Consider the following 20,427-nt stretch of genomic DNA (forward strand, 5'->3'; position numbering starts at 1 on the left):
GCCATCCTGCCTTCCATTTGCCTCTTAGGACCTTTCTAGGTAAGCCCACCGTTCACCAGTCTACTGCATAAGCCTATCACGTAGATAGTTCGGGTTCTAATCTCAATCAGACCTAATATTTTTCTTTGTACCGGACAAGATCACAGTTGTGTTTCTTTGACATTCACCCTTTTCTCCATATTACGCATCATCATCATCATCATTCTGTTCCATCTCCATTTCTTTATAATTCCATAGCATTCTCTGACCTCCCGTTAGCGAGCTCGGAGGATGCTGGTATTGAGACTAGTGTGGTTGCCTCATTTGAAACCAGTATATTCAGGGAACGGTAGCGTAGTAATAATCTTTTCGCTGTAAGAAAAATCCTAATGTAAACAATAGCACGTGATTGAAGTGAGGCTACATTGGCCACTGTTTGGCGCCATAGATTCTCAGTACGTGTTCCCGCCTACTGTTGTACATTCTGTTTCATGTTAAACATTTCCCGTTACTCGTCAAGTAGGCCTAACCTCACTACTATGCATTCGTTTGCTTAGGAAACATTTACTTTATAATTACTCTAATTAAAACTCACATAACTTATTACATACACTTAAGACTGTTTTTCTCCGCTTTTGAGAGGGTTTCCACTCTTATGTTTAATAATCACACACACCGAGGATCAGAAGCCATACTTCAGTACCACGTCCTTACGTGAACAACTACGAGCTCAAGTGACGCCAGCTTGTTACAAGAACAGACTACTTCGGTATTACTGTTTGTATTCATCCGCGTTCATAGTACATAACAAAATATAAAAGTAGCTTTTCTTTTACATATCGTTTTACATATGAGTGAAGTTATATATTTCATTGTATTTAACAACTAGAATTCAATTTTTTATTTTCAAATAATACAAGATGATAGTTTCCAAATACGGACTATATTTTCCTGCGTCGTCTGAGTGTTTCGACTGTGAGCCAATCACAGATATGACAGCCACGTGCTTGTGTTTATATTAGGATTTTTCTTACAGGGAAAACAGTATAGCTAGTGTGGATTGAGGATGCACTTAGCTGGTGATAATTTTAGATGGACTAGGGTTCGCCCGCTCTCCATGTTAAGGATGATGATAACGTTGGTGGTGATGGTGATGATAAGATGACGACAACGATGACTTATTATATCTGTTAACAACATGAGGTTGGCTATTGAACTTTAAATGTGTATATATCCGCTTATCTCCATCTCCGTCCGCATGTCTCCATTCTTCGTCCCATCTCAGTCAGCCTGTCTCCCTTTCTGCCTGCCACATCTCTATCTGTCTTCTCTCTGTCCTCTTGTCTATTTCCCTGTCCGCCTGTCTCCCTTCCGTTCGTCTGTCTCCCTCTCCGTCCGCTGTCTCTCTCTCCGTCCATCTGTCTCCTTTTCTGTTTGCCTGCCTCTCTCTCTCTGTCTCCTCTCTATCCTTTTGTTTCTTTCTCTGTCCGCTTGTCTTCATTGCCGTCCGCCTATCTCTGTTTCTGCCCGCCAGCCTCCCTTTCAGTCTGCTCATCTGTCCGCCTGCCTCTCTGTCTCACCCTATCTGTGCGACTATCTCACTCTCTGTCCGCCTCTCCGTTCGTTGTCAGCCTTCGGATCCCCAGTCTCTCTCTTTGTCAGTCCGTCTCCTTTATCCACCTGTCTCCCCTTTTTACCTACTTGCCTCTCTCTATTTGGCTCTGTCTCTATGTTCGCTTGTCTGTCTCTTCACTACGTCTCTAAGTCAGCCAATCTCTTTCTCCTCTCCCTGTTTGCCTAATTCTTTCTCCGTCCGTCTGTCTCTTTCTATCTCCCCCTCTCTGCCACAGTCTCTATCTCTGTCTGCTTGTCTCTCTGTATATGTCATTTGCCCGTCGTCAAACAACGTTGCTTTTACCCAATGGTCGGGTTTAACTGATACATAAATGATTGTGATATACTGTAATTCCGATTTAGTTAATAAAATTCAGTATGCTTGCCATGAAATAATAACTTTTAATTCAATATTCTTGAAAGATAAAAACATATAAAATTTATAATATACTATCCACTTCCATTCGGTGTATGGATGTGAAAATTGGGTTGTTAAATCGAAAGATAAGTCTGATTAGTAGAGAATTAAATTGAATTTCAGAGATATAACAGGCAAGAATGGATAATAAACGAAATAGCCGTGGAAAAAATTAATTGAATTTATACAACCTCAATGAGATGTAATGAAATTTAGGAAGTAATTAATACTATATATTGGAATGGACGTCATAAGATTATTTTAATGTAATGAAAAAATATCACCCAACTCAGCGATCGATGAAATGGTAGCTGCAAAGAGTTAATTAGGCGCGATAGATATTTTATGTTATAGTTTTCCTCGACAGTTATCTACTAAAACTCCTTTATCTCCTTTTAAGTTGCTGGATTTCAGAATTTCTAATTGTCATTAATGGAAATCACAATGATGATAAATATGATGACAGTGATGACTCAGGCTGAGACGAATTTTATATATTTTTTTAGGTAGAAGATAATATCTGCGTCTGTGTCGACAAGCTATGCACAATAATGACGATATCTTGGTGTGTTCCACTACTGCTTCTTAGTCCTGAAGCCGGATTGTGTCCCTGAAGAATTATGTGATAATTAGACAAAGCTGCTGCAGTGCAGATTTTCTCAGTGCACTTTGGATTTTCCCTTTAAATTCATTTTATCTTCACTCTAGACGTTCTCTTCCGCTATTATTCTTGCGGTAACATTGCATTATAGTGTGTAATGAATTCCGCTTTATGGTTGACCCTCCCTTTATAGTTCCAAGCGAGAAGAAGGTTTTCACTGGAGCAAGGATCGTTACATACAAATACAGTACTCGGAAGAATCAATTGAAAGTCTTGGTGAGCATTTGGAAGACAATTAGACTTGGAAATTTATGTGCATAACTTATTTGTGTAAGGCAATAGAAAATAGATTAAATGTTATTTCAAGTGCATTGCAACATTAGCCTATATAGCTAATTGGAATAACACATAATGAAGAGTGCTGTTTTAGAATATCTGCTGCTTGGTTATGTCAGCTGTACAGTTTCCTCAACTTCTTGGAACTAACGCCCTAGAGCAGGTTTGCAGAACTGAGCGACAATTGTAGCGTTGCGTCACTCATCGCAAAAGTCATTCATCCCTTCCTTCTACCCCCGCGTCATTGAATTGGTATGGGAGGGGATTTGTATTCAGTGTCTGTGTTATGTGATTGCGTACGGGGCACAGTGACGTCATTCAACGCCGGTGGACTGTGGACGGGGAACCAACACTTTCCCCATGATTTCAACCCCTCTCTCGCCAGTTCTGTAACCCTGCCCTAGAGGTATCCTTATCATGCGATAATATTTTTTTCAGTGTTTTTCCAGTTTTTCACACAATAACTGCTATAATATCAACGTTTGGAGTTCAGCTAATTACATTGCGATAAACTATATCGCGCTTTAACTTCAAAACTTCCCAGTCTAAATAACTGTTTATTTCAATTAAATTTAATTTAAACAAAAAAAACATGTCAGTTTAGATATTGAGGGGGAAGTTTAAAACCAGTGTTAATTGCAATTTAGGTTTCACCTCTTAGCACCATCCCCTTTGAAGTTTCAAACGGTACCCCTATATTATTGTTTACTCAACTGGTCATAGACAGACTTGAACCTTATAAGTGACAGCAATAAGGCGCCACTAATGAAGCAACTAAACCAGAAGATAATGGAGTAGGTTGGCCACTTATTGTCCTCCTCAATTGCCTACATCGCTGATTAGTAATATATTACACTAATCCGACACCAGATTTATACAAACAATTTGTTCTTCCTCTGACACATATCGTCAAGTGAAATGTTCTGGCTGATAATAGATATCAGCCAGAACCTCAATCAAGAAGTAATAATAAATAATACTTAAATTTGAAAGAGTATTAAATTATTTCTACATCTCACTCATTTGTTCTCAGATCTTTTGTATTCTACTCTACCGTCGTCTGGCACCGTGAATCTCTGTTATTGTAAGTTGGTTGCAGGATGAAAATACAGTTCATTTTGAGCAATTTTCTAAATTCAAATTACTATATTTATTAAATTAAATCTTCAAAATGTGCTCAGTTAAAAAAGAAGTATGATCACCTAAAACTCGCATATCATTGGTTTTGTCTTCAGAAACGTTACGTCCACACCTGTGGAGTAACGGTCAGCGCGTCTATCCGCGAAAGAAGGTGGCCCGGCCTCGAATCCCGGTCGGGGCAAGTCACCTGGTTGAGGTTTTTCCGGGGCTTTCCCTCATCCCAATACGACCAAATACTGGGTAACTTTCGGTGCTGGACCCCTGGACTAATTTCACTGGCATTATCACCTTCATCTCATTCAGACGCTAAATAACCTGAGATGTTGATACAGCGTCGTAAAATAACCCAAAAAGGAAACGTTACAAAAATATGTTTCAGAAAACGTAATAAATATTAATATATACACATAGAAGTAAAAATTGTAAGAGTGTAGTTATTCATATTTCTATTTAATATTTATATGTTCTGCAATCAAAAATATCAACCTTACGGGCCACATCAGACATATTTTAATACTGCGTTTCATGATGATTGTTTCGAATCCAACCTTTCAATTGGATATTGTCCATTTACAAAATTATGTCTGTTGCTGTACTAGGAGGAGATCTGACGTCATGTCCTAATCAAAGATTATGTCGAAAAGACATTAAAAACAAATGTAATGAAAGTAAAACACCAAAAGTACATGAATGCATTAACACACTAAAATGTTTTCTGATGAAGTTTGGTACACTAAGGAAAAAAATATACTTATTTATTTATTTATTTACTCACTTTCGTGGTGCTTCAAACCGAAGAAGGTTTTTGGCCTCATTCACAAGCATTTTTCATTCTACTCTATCCTGTGCTCTCTCTTCGTTTCCTCCTGCACGGTTCAGGTCAAAGAGGACTTTATTTCTCCATCTGAGTTTGGTCTTCTGTCTGTGGTCCATGTCCACTAAGGCAGCGGTCATCAGCATAGTGCATCCTCGGGCTATAAGACATTGCACTAGCGTGCACCCGTGGCTGTTGGCTCCCTCTCCCTTCTGCATGACGGTGCATATTCAGATACACTTCCTACCCGTTACCCATTTCAGCGAGTGCTGACGACCACTGCACTAAGGTTTCCTCGCCAAGGGAGGTGTCTTCTCTTTTCAACAAGTGTATAGCCAACGGAGTCTTTTGCTTGTGACTGTTGCTATTATGTCTGATTCAGGAAATAAGAACCTGATTTCTCTGTTTTTTCTTGATCGTAAAATTCCGTATTCTTTTTTTGGGCCAAAAATTTTCGCTCAACCTGTTTTTTGAGAATCCATGTTTCTGCACTACAGGGTGTTTAAAAATACGGGGCATAATTTCAGGTATGTATTTCCCACACGTAGACAATCAAAATAGTTCATTACAACATGTGTCCTGAAATGCTTTATTTCCGAGTTATGGCCTTCACAACATTGAAATTCACCGCAACCGTACCTCATGTTTTAGAAGACACTCCACTGATCAATCGTCAACACATGCACTTCTTGCATGATGGCGTTCCTGCAAACTTCAGTCGTACGGCTCGCCGGTACTTGGATCGAAGGTTTCCTGATCGATGGATAGGTAGAGGTGGCCCAATTGCTTGGCCTCCACGCTCACCTGATCTGAACCCTCTCGATTTCTACTTGTGGGGCCATTTAAAATCATTGGTTTATTCGTCTCCGGTACCTGATTTGGAATCCCTTCGGAATCGAATTGTGGCATGTTCTGAGGACATACGCAATACTCACGCAATACTCCTGGAATTTGGGATCGTGTTCGCAGGTCAATGAGACATCGATGTGAGGTCTGTATTCAAGCAGGAGGTGGACATTTTGAACATCTTCTGTAATGACAACGACTTGCGGAAAGAAAAACGTTCCGGTGAATTTCAATGTTGTGAAGGTCATAACTCGGAAATGAAGCATTTCCGTACACATGTTGTAATGAACTATTTTGATTGTCTACATGTGGGAAATACATATCTGAAATTATGCCCCGTATTTTTTAAACAACCTGTATAAAGTAGGGATGGCTGTATGATTGTCTTCTGGCATCGGATCTTGGTAGCTGCTGATATAATATTACTATTATGAGAGGATGGATTTGAATGCAAAGAAAGAATTATTTACTGTTTTCAATTTTTGTATTGTTTTCACATCTATCAGGTTCTGATCTGGTTTTGGATGTTCTAAATATTTAAATTCTCGGCTGGATAGCTAATGCGCAAACAAACCGAAAATTATAGACAAAAATTTTGTTTCGATACCGCAAAAACAAAATGTACAATTCCGCACAATTCATCTGATAACGTAATACCAAATTTATTCTAACCCATTCTGTACTGGTGAAGATGGCGCTGATGAATGTGTGTTCGATGTTTGGTGTAGATGGCACTGAACAGGGGCAGGAGGTTTGTTGTCTCCATAACCGCAGTTGAAAGGAAGTGTTGCTGTAAGAAGGAAGTGCTGGCTGTGATAGGAAGTGAATTTAAAGTGAAAAGCTATTTTTAAGAACGGTCACAAATCGTGGCGTGGAATGCAATTGTTAAGGACTGTTTCAAATATAGAAAACAGCGTAAAATGAGTACGGGAAATATTTTGTGGAGATGCACGGAAAAGAAATGTACCGCAATTTTACAGGCTAATGCAGAAGTTAGTGAAATAGCATATGAATCCTCTAGATTCAAAACTCTCTAAAGACCATTTTGTTCGTAATTGAGTTACGCCCACATATTAATTGCTAAGAATGAATTCGAATGATTTATATAGTTTGAATTCAAAAAACCACTAAATTTGAAGCAAAAGTTTGGTTAAAAGTCACTGTTAGGTTGATAATTCCCTCTATTGGCCACGAGTTACTGTTAAAATCCTTCAATTTATGAAAGTGGATATAGGGGATTTTGAATCTAGAGGATTCATATGTAAGAGACTTGCACGATCATGAAAATAAAAGCGCTAGGGCTATTGAATCGCATATTTTGCGGACAAATTGTAAAAGAAAAGCATGTGAAGAAATTTCTTTACTACCCAGTAAAATAATACGAACAGAATTATCGATGTTGGATACTTTTAATATTCAGAGAATGGAGACAGTCAAACTTCGATTAGCATTGTACAGAGCCCAGAGGAAACAGATGCCCACTCACCCTCGCAATGTAAATGAAGCATTAGAACGCTTAAACAGTTTAAATATTTTAACAAATCTAGACGAAAGGTTCTGATTTGTGGACATCGAAAATAATGCAGTAATTTTTACTTGTGAACGAAATTTGCAGTTTCTATGTAGTAATGCGCGTAATATATTAGCGGATGGATGATTCTACGTTTTACCAAAACCCTTTCAACAGGTTTATACCATACATACATACATATACTACATTGAGGTACGTCCAAGTTTCTTTTTGTTTACTGTTATCGAAAACTGTATCAGCTTATGAATGCATATGGAAACATTGATTTGTGTAGTGATGGTTTTAATCCTGAAGCCATAATTTTAGATTTTGGAGTTGCTGCTCATAATGCAATCAAAAGAGTGTTTCCTAACATAACCATTAAAGGCTGTAGTTTTCATTTAGGCCAGACGTGGTATAGGAAGATACTCGACCTGGGACTTCGCTCTGAATATAGCAATCCTAATTCCGAAGTAGGAAAGTTCCTGAAATATATGTTTGATTTAAAATATGTACCTCCACTCACAGCAGGGGATGCGTTTGTTGAGTTGCGTAACATTGCTCCTAATCACAGTCAGTTAACGAGATTCCTAGACTATGTACTTGAAAACTATGTAAGTGAAGATGCTAAATTCTCTCCTAAATTGTGGGCCAGTGTACCAACAGATGAAATCAGAACAACAAATGGGGCGGAATCGTTCCATCGCCATTTGAAACGAAAATTTTACAAACCTCATCCCTCTGTCCATGAATTTACGGAACTGTTACAGCAACTGCAGAGTGAAACGTATCTTTCTTTCCACACAGTGCGTTGTAACAGAAAAACAAACAGACGTGACCAAGATAATCATCGTGTTGCAACTGAACTATTGAGGAAATATCAACGTGGTGAATTATCATTACTGGAGTACGTTAAATAAATTTCACTTCGGTTCCAGTCCATCGTACTGTAGACAAACGGCATACCGGGGAAATCACTGGACAGTGTGCTTTAAAGGTAAGTTGTTGTACATGTATTAATTTTATTTAAGGATGTATTAATTTAAGGGCTTGAAATATTTTGCACATTTGCAATCCGTCATTTTGCGGGAAAGAAAGTATGGAATTTTGCGGGTTAGCAGTACCTATTTGAGTAAAAGCAAATCGCCGAAATTCTCGGACCTACTCAAATTCAAAATTTCCTGTTTTCAGTTATCTTTTGTTTAGGTGATTTCTTGACACTTCCATGAATTTTATTTTTCTTTTGTTTATGAATAGGCCGACTTTACTAGCTTCTTACATTAAAACTTCTTCTGATTTCTTCTTTGTTGTTTCCCAATAATACTACGTCATCGGCGTAAAAATACCGATATATATGTTTAAAATGAAGGTGAATGTTATTTATGTCCCGCCCACTATAGGAGACATACGCCAGTTTTACACTAATCCTAAACATTTAGTATAATTTGTTGTTTGTGTAGGCTGTCTTTTACATTAGATTTGCGAAAATTGGTTTATAGCGCAACATTGGCAGTGATAAAAGTGTGAAATTTTCGGGTGAAACGAGAGTTGAGCGACTTCCGCCGATTTTGGAATAGACACCGACGCACTTGAACTGCCAACTTAGAAAACAAAAAATCACACTCAATCGCTTTCACCTTCATCTTAACGGGATAATAAAAGCCTAAACTAACCTAACCTAAGTGCGTCGGTGTCTATTCCAAAATCGGCGGAAGTCTCTCGTTTAACCAATATTCGTTCAGTGGGCGGTGGATACTCTACATTGACCAAAATAAATATCACCCTATAAACTGATGCACCTTATTATTTCGAATTTTAATGCCATTCAAAACTTAATTATATAGCCTATGCACTTTTGTTGAACGAGTTAGAAAACTGTTTTAGTTTGAGAAACTCTTATTGTAGAAAAAAATAGCTCAATTTAGTTTGAAGTAAAAATTCTCTGTAAAGATTTTTCTTCTTTTTAAAGCAGTTTATCTGTAGCAGTGCACGTAAATATAAAATGAATCAGAAACCAGCTGCCTATTTGCCAGTTAGCAGCGAATTCAATCAAGCGTGTTGCATCGTATAGAGCGGTCGCATTGCTTTGACTAAACGAGTTCGTGATCGCAACATAAAAATATACCGACAAAAACTATTAAAATTCTTCACGACTACAGTATTTGCCTAAAATCTTAGCGACTCTCTACGATGATAATTACAGGTCCCGCGTTCCTTGCTGAATTCAATTATTCGCCCAATAATTGATTTTCGAACATGTTTAGTGGTCATTAGCGCGTGTAATGGGAGTGTCTTGCACACCGTAATTATTTTTAAAATTTTTGAAGAGGCGTGATTAAATCATCAAATAGCCTTAGCCTACGTTTGAGTGTAAGTGCACCAGATGCAGAAGTGAACGCTTCGATTCGTATCTCGCGGAATATCGATACGTGCGTTATGGAACGATAACTGAAGCATGCACAGCCTGGAGACGAGCGCCGGTGCACAGCTCTGTGTCATGTGTAGGGCCTACAGGAGAAGTGGAATCGTGTGGAACGAGGATCTCGCTGCCGATGCATGAAGATTGAAATGTTTCAGCAAGAAGCAACTTCTTCATTGATCACGATGTTCAATTTTGTGGATCGGGTATGATGTAAGCTAAAAAAGAAACTTGCGAGTTCACTTTTTTCCGCAATAAAAAACCTGACATGGCATAGGTAAAAATGGTAAGTGAGGATGGGGTGGGTCATTGTCCTCTAATTGCCCCTATTCCAAATTAAGAGCCATTGTATTATGCAGCACTTAGTTGTATAACATGAACAACGGCCGTAGCTATTACGTACAAAAGTAGACGCTAGAACAAATGATCCGTGAGAACCCACATCACATGGAAGGGCGGGTGGGTCGGTCCACTGGAGCGAGAGAGCAAGGCATGGTCGGACATGACACAAGTCACGATACACGTAAATCGGCTATTAATTTTCGCCGACGCTAGTTACATCGTTACAGTTTTGTCATTACAACATTTAACAAAAAAACCGGGCAAAATAATTCTGACAAGACCGTTCAGTAATTACTCCATTAAATAAATTGAGCTCCTAAAGTGAATCACGTATGGAAATGTATTGAAGCTGCCATGAAAAATTATTTAACCTCTTTTTTATTACATTTTTACTCTAGGATCCCTTCCAATTAGTCTCCTCAGGTCAGTGTGGAGATCGGAAAATAACGGCTATTAATACATGGAACAGATCTCCGAACGAACCAGGCGGAATGTTTGAGGCACAGGACAATTTAATATGGTGGAATTCATGTTTGTAGACTAATGTATTAAGGTTCGAGTACAAACAATTGGTAATTTGCTAGAAGACGGGCAAAATCCAACATGGCTGACGAAAACTACCAAAAACGTTCTGCCAACTGTGAAGTCCAAATGTCACCAAACATCGCAAAATCAAATATGAAAAATTAAATATATATTCATATTTTTAAAGAAGAACAAGCCCTCCGAAAAAATGAAAATATATTTAATTTTTCACCTTTGATTTTTATGGTGTTTCGTGGCATTCGAACTTCATAGTTGGTAGTTTTTTTCTGACAGTTTTCGTCCGCACTTTACCCCCAAAAATCACTAAAACACGAAACAAAACATAATAATTTATCACCTTATCAAATAAAATTCAATTCTCATTGACGTCTTCATCGACAACCACTTCACTTCCAGTATTAAATGACACAGGCTTTAAGGCAATCTAAACTTCAACCATGCAGGCAACAAAGAACTAAACCAACACTTTGTCGTACAGTCAACTTTGCATAAATAAACCACGTCTTTACACTGAATGAAATTCTCTTCGAACACTTATTACACCTTAAAATCTACAAAAATTCAGTAAATAATTCCTTTAAACCACAGAAAAACAGTTTTCTCCTCAACATTCAACACAATCCTTATTCACCAGCGAAATAACTATACCAAAATCGACACAAAATTTAATATATAATTTCAGAACACGGATTCCTTCCTTTCCCTCTTACTTCAAAATTCCAACCTTGTGCACACAAAATAAATTATTGCCTTTTCGTAAGCATGATGATGCGCATTCGACAAATGCAGACAAATTTACAATGTAACATCACTCACGTCAAACAACCAAGAACAACTGACAACGTCATTATCCATTCAAAATTAATGAAAATTCTACAATAAATGACAACTATAACCAATCAAATCGAAAGAAAATCACAAAAATCATAAAATGACAAACTTTCAATAGCTTTAGCCATCAGACACAACATAACACCACTCACGTCAAACAACCAAGAACAACTCATAACGTCATTATCCATTCAAAATTAACGAAAATTCTAGAACAAATGACAAAATTACCAATCAAATTAAAAGAAAATCACGGCGACACCTAGTATAAAAAACCTAGAACTAACATGTAAAAGTCACTAAAAGATCACTAACATTTAACTCTGAAATAAAAAAGTTTGTAATACTTACTATATTCAACCAAGTGCCCGTCTTCTATCAAATTACCAAACAATTAAACCCGTACAAAATTAGCTCACTTTTCTGTAGTTGCTATTGAAAGTGCTGTAGTAACTTACTAAATCTATATTAAACAAGTTATATGAATATAATTAAATAGTGTAGCTTATTCAACATCATGAGACGATGTACCGTAAGTCACGCAGATAGGAACATATCTTAACATACGTTAAAGAATCTACAAGATAATGGAGTAACGGTGAAATGAAAATTGTATGATAAGCGGAAAAGAGAAGTCTAATAATGAATTTTTATATGGAAAAACGTAAAGTTGTATTTTACGCACTGATATCAGTGTGTAAAATGATCCTTTATAGTAGGCCTACTTGTTTAAAACATATAATACTAAGTGTTCGAGTTTTATACAGTTACAAAATATAAATGGAACATTCTAATTATCCACAAAATAAACATAGGCTATAAATAATGTTAAGGATTTGAAGTATTATTATTATTATTATTATTATTATTATTATTATTATTATTATTATTATTATTATTATTATTATTCCATTGACTCTAAGATTACTAGCAGCAAGAGGTCGGGATGTTGAAATTTTCAGTTTCTTTGTCTCTTCAGAAAAGTAGGCGAGAAGAACAATTTTGTTATACGATATCCATTAACGCTTTTTCTTCAAACACATATTATTGAACTTCTCATATTGATGATTGTAGGCCCATAATTAAGTTCGACGTTTCTGATACCATCGCCAATAAATTGAACTCCACCACTTAAGGAGTTAAGTACAGCTTAGAGCTTAAAGGAGTAAAATTTTGGAAATATTCTACATTCTTTTCCTCCATTACTGTATCTTGTACAATATGAAAATTGGTATTTGTAAAACACTGTCCTTCTGCTATATGAAAAAAACATTTTTATGATTTAAAAAACAATATTTACATTTTTTTTTTCAGAATTCATTTCATAGTGCAGTGATGAAGCATTTCCCACATAACTAAAAAACTACCCAACATTCTGTAATGAAATTTGTTTCGTGTATTTATGAATGTTATATGTACAATATGATGCAAGATCACTTCTGTACATTTAATACGAGGCGCATCCAGAAAGTAAGTTCCCCTATTTAAAAAAAAAAGAACACACATTTTCAGCAAAACATTTATTGGCAACAGGTACAGCAATGTTTCAGCTATTTTTCAACATAGCCACCATCAGAATTGAGACACTTGTCGTATCGTGGGATCAACTTTTGTATCCCTCTGTCGTAGAACTCTGCCGCCTGTGAATGGAACCAGCGTGTGACAGACGTCTTCAGCTCTTCATCGTTGCCAAAACGCTCACCGGAAGACAGGAATTTCTTGAGGTGCAAGAAAACGTGAAAATCGCTGGGAGCAAAATCAGGACTGTAGGGTGTTGATCAAACAAGTCCCAGCAAAATTCCGTCAAAACAGCTGCTGTGCGCCGAGCCGTATGTGGACGAGCATTGTCATGGAGGAGCACAACACCTGCAGTAAGCATTCCACGCCTCTTGTTTTGAATGGCACGTCGCAATTTTCGCAGTGTTTCACAGTAACGGTCAGCGTTCACTGTTTCACCTCTTGGAAGGAAGTCAATGAGCAGAATGCCCTTCCTGTCCCAGGACACCGTGCACATCACTTTCCGTACCGACAGCGTCCGTTTGAATTTCGTCCTGACCGGAGATCCACTATGCCGCCAATGCATTGACTGCTGCTTGGTTTCCGGGGTGAAGTGCGAAATCCAAGTCTCATCGCCCGTGACGATCCTGTCGAGGAACTCGTCGCCGTCATCGTGATACCGTTGCAGAAATGTCAGTGCTGCACTTAAACGTTGCATTTTGTGTTCGGGTGTCAGGTTTTTCGGCACCCACCTGGCACACACTTTTTTGAACAGCAGGTGCTTAGTGACAATCTCATGCAACAAGGATCGCGATATCTGCGGAAAATGGCTGCTCAGCTCCGTAATCGTAAAGCGACGGTTCTCCATGATGCACTGCCGCACCAGCTCAACACGATGATCATTGATGAGATACGGTCGCCCACTGCGCTCTTCATCATGGCCACTTTGACGACCTTCGGAAAACTGCCTACACCAGCGACGCACCATCTGCTTACTCATGATGTTCGGCCCATAGACCTGACAGAACTGCCGATGAATTTCAATTGGCGTAATGCTTTGTGCATTAAAGAACTTTATCACCGACCGAACCTCGCATGCGGCGGGAGAAGGAATAAGAGCTTGCATTTCGGACCACTGCTGCCACGCTACTGGCACCAGGCGGGACCTGTCCGGCTGGCATATGATTGATACGTCATAGATCTGTTACGCATGCGCAATTGACACGGATAATTACGTTTACTTTCAAGGGGAAAAAATCGGGAAACTTACTTTCTGGATGCGCCTCGTAGATTGTCTGATAAAAATGAAATTTATTTAAAAAATGGTCAAGTATCAGTACTGTCTTCTAACACAAAATAAAAGAAAATATTACTTATTAAGGAATGTATTTGAAAGAGCATGATATTGTAAACATGAGTTTCAGTAATAAAGTAAAAGAAAGAGAACATGAAAAAGTTAACCAATTTATGAATTATGAGGGAAACGCTTCATCACTGCACAGTGAACTGCCACAATATTGAATTTGTAAAAAATAAATGTAAGTAACATTTTTAAATCGTAAAAATATTTTTTTTTTCATATAGCAGAAGGACAGTGTCTTATATATACCAATTTTCATTATTGTACAAGATGCAGTAATGGAGGAAAAAATGTTGAATATTTCCAAAAATGTTACTGCTGTAAGCTGTACTAACTCCTTAAGAAGTCTTATAAGCTTGACAGTCCCCGTAACATAACAATACAGTTATATTTGCTTATTTTCATAGCTATGGAAATAAGATTGTTGTTCATGGCAATCTCGATCTTCTTCTTCTATTTATTTTTGATTAGCATTAAATTTGTAGTTTATAACTGGAATAATTCAAAATCTGTCTTATATTATTGTATTTTTTTTTAATTACACCGTTATTGTGGAGAAAACCATTGCTCGTTACACGTTCTTATAGTGTTTTTTAATCTCGTTTCACAAACTTCACATTCTTGCCAAACATCAACACTTCAGGAACTTCTATGGGCCATACATTATCTCGTGAAACAAAATGCTTGCGTGTGCCATAGCATACATTAAGAACCTTGTGGTGGGGGTTAGTGAGCTCGCTTGCTACACGTAGAAACATAGTGCGGGAGGGAAACTTCTCAGTCCACTTTCTTCTTCCCTTGACGCGCAGGTAGTTTTCAAGAGATACCGAATGACCATAAATAACTATTGTCTACCTCAAATATGTCAAAAGATCTGTCTGAGTTTGAAACTCGAACATGTTATATGCCATTACTAAGTTTTGACTCAGCATAATAATAGAATTATAATGAATTCGCAATTAAGAATTTCGAAATGAACCGTCGAATACACACGAACTGAATAGCTTGTAGTTTATTGGGGAACTACTCCAATAATTGACTGAAGAGACTCTTTCCTACATTAAAATTTATCCAGTTGTTTTCAAATATATTAACTCGAGTATTAATGCTGCAAGAGTTAAATTTTGAACGTTTGATTCATTTGTTCAGAAAAAAGTTAAATGTTGCTAATTGAATACAACATTAGTCTAATGAGTTGTATAATATCAATAAATTTAAACAAAATTCTATTTATTAGCCTTCATGAACATCTGCTACACGTAGGTAAGCTCTACATTAGTTTTGCGTTCTTAAAATTTTAATATATTCAAGGAATATTATCTCTGGGATGTAGTTTATATTGTAACAGTATTCTGAATCTCATTTGGAAATAGATATATTTTTCTGTTCACCATAGGCCTATGTATGTAAAAATAGTTCATCTACTTTCAATTGTTCGCTAATCGTCCAACAATTGGGGACGGAATTTGGGAAAGACTCGGTTCTTGAACATAAATGATTATGACGACGGTGGCCACGCTAGAAGAAAAAATAAGGAAGGTGAGAAACTCGTGGAAGATATTTTAACCAATAGCAATGTTCGTGATAGTGCAAATTGTCTAATTTCCTGTGACGACGTCTCTCTGTTATTTTGATAAGCGAGCTCGTTTTTATATTCATTAAAATTACTGAAGTAACGAGGAACATATGCAATATTCAAGTTGTTAAGAAAATTAGCGGAGGAAATGAGTTTTAACTCTCATAGTATCTCCTTCATATGGCAGTAGAAGAAAATTCAATTTTGAGAAACTTTGATGTAGAAAATAAAAGTTGCAGACCTGGATAAGAATAGGTACTAAAATGTCTGGAAGCTAGGTTTTTATCCACTTTGTTCTTTTTCAGTTACAGTATACTTTTATTTCTGATTAAACCGTTTTAATCATACTCTTACTGTAGGATTTATATAGACCTAAGTTTTCTCTGTAGGCCTTTATAATAAAGTCTAGACCATCATATTTAAAAATTTCTATACTCAAATCTCATTTCATACATTTTATACGGACATTAGAGCGAACGGATTTCCGTCTAACAGCAATTATTTAAAGTCAGCCTGAATTCCGGAAGTTAAGTTGTTAATGTGCAATATTACATCTGAGCTAAGTCTAGACAGAAAACTATTATACTCTCTCTTTCACTCCCACTACTACATATGTATATAAACCTACATGCGCACACAAAGACACTGCGTTCTTACGAATAATAACACCTCAAAATCGAATCCAAGGGAAATATTTATGTGCAATAAATAGCCCTTCATTTATTTTAGTAGTTCGTATTATTATTATTTATCAGAAAATATTAGTAATAATAATGATAATATAACATATAGGCCTACTACAATATGATGATATAGGATGAGGGTAGTGCTTATAGTACCTCCCTCATGCTAATAACTCTGCTACAGAAAAAATACTAAAAATATGTCTTCATAAACTCCTTTATTATCCTTCAGAACTGTTGTATTCAGAATTTAAAGTGTTTGACTTCCATCAAATTTATAACAATATCTGATTGAATTTCGTACAAAAAAACGAAATATATTTAATTTATATTCACATAAATATAAAACCAAAAGATCAGACAATATATGCTTGACAGAACCTAAATGTACTACAACTGTAGCATATAATCACAGTAGCAACTTCGGTCCAAGGCTTTATAACAAGATAATTGCTAAATTCTCAAACATACAATTTGCTAATGCTCCGTATTTTAAGAAATCAAACAATTGCTGTTTAGGGAGAAAGTTTAGAGTTAAATTTTTGTAACATCTGTGTGTTTTTTTTTACTCTGTCATTTAATAAACTGTCTTAACGTTATGTGGAATGCCCCCCTCAGCACGAGTATGTAACTCTTTTTGGAGGTGCTAGAGTGTTTTTATATAAAAAGCAATATGTATCTTTGTTCTGACAGTAAATTATTATTATTATTATTATTATTATTATTATTATTATTATTATTATTATTATCATTATTATTATATCAAATTTGAGAACTAAAATTAATTGACTTTTTCCTTAAAAATGGAGCATAGGCCTACTTCGTAATTCTTGACTTTATGCGAGAAGGTAAAGGAAACTGATATTATTATTGTGTAAACCTCTGCCGAGATGATGCGATTGCTTTTATTTCGAATCTATCACCTTAGCACAAAGCAGAGTTGCCAACCTTTTGCGTGGGTAATCCGTAATCCATCTTATTCAACTTCCCCTTTCGAGAAAGTCAGATCTCAATACTCTCTAGCAATGATAAAAGAAGAGTGGATATTTGACCTTTAAGATACAATTAGCGGATGAAGTTTTACTGAATTTGTATCATTATTACCATCACGAAGCAAGGAAAACGATGTTCTTGCAAAAGTTCAACTGCTTCATTCTTTGTCACACCTGTAATATACTGAACTAGTGCAGAAGTTGCTGTCCTTGCATAACCATACTGTGCTTTCAGTTATGTAATAAACGATCTTCGCACAAAATAATGTACGATACACGAGCGGTATGTTTTCTTTCAATTCTCGGAAATTAAAAAAGCTCAATTACGTTTCGCTTTTTAAAACTTTTCCTCGAACATGAAAACTTCAACATACCGCTCTTGTAAAGCATATTACTATTTTTAATCAATGTGTCTACAGTCATCTCGGCCAATATGAGCTACAGAAAAATCACACCATCACACATTAGTTTTTACTAACATGAAGTATAAATAAACAAGGCTCTTTCTTTGTTTAACTGTCTCGATATTTTTATAATACTGCTGTCTTCTTACTAGTAGATGAAGTTTGAGAACTTGCATGCTCCATTTCAGAAACGCAGTCACTGCAAATTAAAATACTGGAAATAACAATCAGTTACAGCATATGTAACAGATAAAAGCTCAACATAAAGAGCCGAATTGACTCATCTTATTCATATTTTTACAAACCACGCAACACGCCGTTGATATTAACACCATAGATTAGCTTGTTTCCTGGTTTAACACTATAGTGAACACAAAACAACTTTGAACACGGGATAAGCCTATTGAATGCTGCTTGTGGCGCACTATTTTCAGAGAGGCACAGTGACACCACAGTCTAGTATACAGTCACGAAGCTCAAAACGTAGTAAATATGCATCCATAGATAGTTGCTAACCACTAGGATCGCTACTATCGCCTCATAACAGACAATGCGAAATAGTACCTGCACAGTCTATTGTTCCTAGTACCCTCATAAACTCAAGCTTCGTGACTGTATATACTAGACTGTGGTGACATATCGAGAGCGACAGAAACGGAAGATAGTAGCTGCTCTCTCTATAAATCATACTGCACATGTGCGAGTGAAAAAGTGAAACAAAAAGCCATCGTCGTAGCGAGCTAGCGTGTTTCTTTAACTATAGACAACGTTGCAACAATCTCAATGGCTGATTATAGAATAGCGGCCACGTCTAGCCCCGTCTCTTGTTCATAGTTGCTCTGTGTTCACTATAGCGATTGTAGTAAACGGAAGTGACGATTTCACCTGCATAGCTAATAAATGTTGCGCACAGAATTAAAAATGATCAGTATTTATAAATTTTCTCTCATTTTCTATCTACAGATTAAATCAAAATATTATATTTTTCCCCATGATAATATTGTTTTTCAGTAACAATATTTCCTTTCACAGTAATTTCGTAAAAATTGTGAGGAGAGGAATATCGGTAATAGTTGCCACTTCTGATTTCATTAAGGCAAAACTGAGGAAGAAATTCTGATACGAAAGAAATTAATAAACATGGTCATGTGAATAGACGTGGCATTAGTCTAAACTGCATTCCAAGATACACTTTTATGTCTGATATAGTGTCTTTGACTCAGAGGTACCAACGGTTACGAATTTTCCGAAATTATTGCAGATATCTTTAATACATTGTGACATATCTCTAATGGTTTTATGCATAGAAAAAACCCGACAATTTTATCTTCAATGGTACCGCTATTAATGTTGACCATTCAGGAAAACGAGTAGGTAATTTTTTACGACGCTTTATCAACATCTTCGGTTATTTAGCGTCTGAATGAGATGAAGGTGATAATGCCGGTGAAATGAATCCTGGGTCCAACACCGAAAGTTACCCAGCATTTGCTCAACTGGGTTGAGCGAAAACCCCGGAAAAAACCTCAACCAGGCAGTGGCGGCTCGTAGTCAAATGTCCAGGGTAGGCAAAATTTACAGAACATTTTTATGTAATTCCCGCGATTCAATGACAGCTCGCTTTCATCATGCCCCCCGAAAACTTAACTCTTACTTACATAACAATACTGTTACATCAATGAGCCCTCTCATAATTTGTCGGTTTTTTTCTAGTTTATTGTTATACTGTTGTCTTGCAACCCTTGTTGTTCAGACAACATTTCCGAAATTGGATTCAAATTCTTTTCAAGTCTCTTTAGACTTACCGAGTTACAAATATGATCTGATTCCAAGTACCTTCTTTAGATTACAATAACAAACGTGACCACCTACACTTAGCTTTAACTTCACTTCCTGTTAGCCATTTATGTGTTTCATACCATACTTACTTACTTACAATTGGCTTTTAAAGAATCCGCAGGTTCATTGCCGCCCTCACGTAAGCCCGCCATCGGTCCCTACACTGTGCAAGATTAATCCAGTCTCTATCATCATATCCCATCTCCCTAAAATCCATTTTAATATTATCCTCCCATCTACGTCTCGACCTCCCCAAATGTCTTTTTTTCCTCCGGCCTCCCAACTAACATACTATATGCATTTCTGGATTCGCCCATACGTGCTACATGCCCTGCCCATTTCAAACGTCTGGATTTAATGTTCTTAATTATGTCAGGTGAAGAATACAATGCGTGCAGTTCTGCGTTATGTAACTTTCTCCATTCTCCTGTAACTTCATCCCTCTTAGCCCCAAATATTTTCCTAAGAACCTTATTCTCAAACACCCTTAACCTATATTCCTCTCTCAAAGTGAGAGTCCAAGTTTCACTACCATACAGAACAACCGGTAATATAACTGTTTTATAAATTCTAACTTTCAGATTTTTTGACAGCAAACTGGATGACGAAAGCTTCTCAATCGAATAATAACAGGCATTTCCCATATTTATTCTGTGTTTAATTTCCTCCCGAGTATCATT

This window comes from Periplaneta americana, chromosome 9 (assembly GCF_040183065.1).
Source record: "Periplaneta americana isolate PAMFEO1 chromosome 9, P.americana_PAMFEO1_priV1, whole genome shotgun sequence".
In the NCBI taxonomy this organism is placed as follows: Eukaryota; Metazoa; Arthropoda; class Insecta; order Blattodea; family Blattidae; genus Periplaneta; species Periplaneta americana.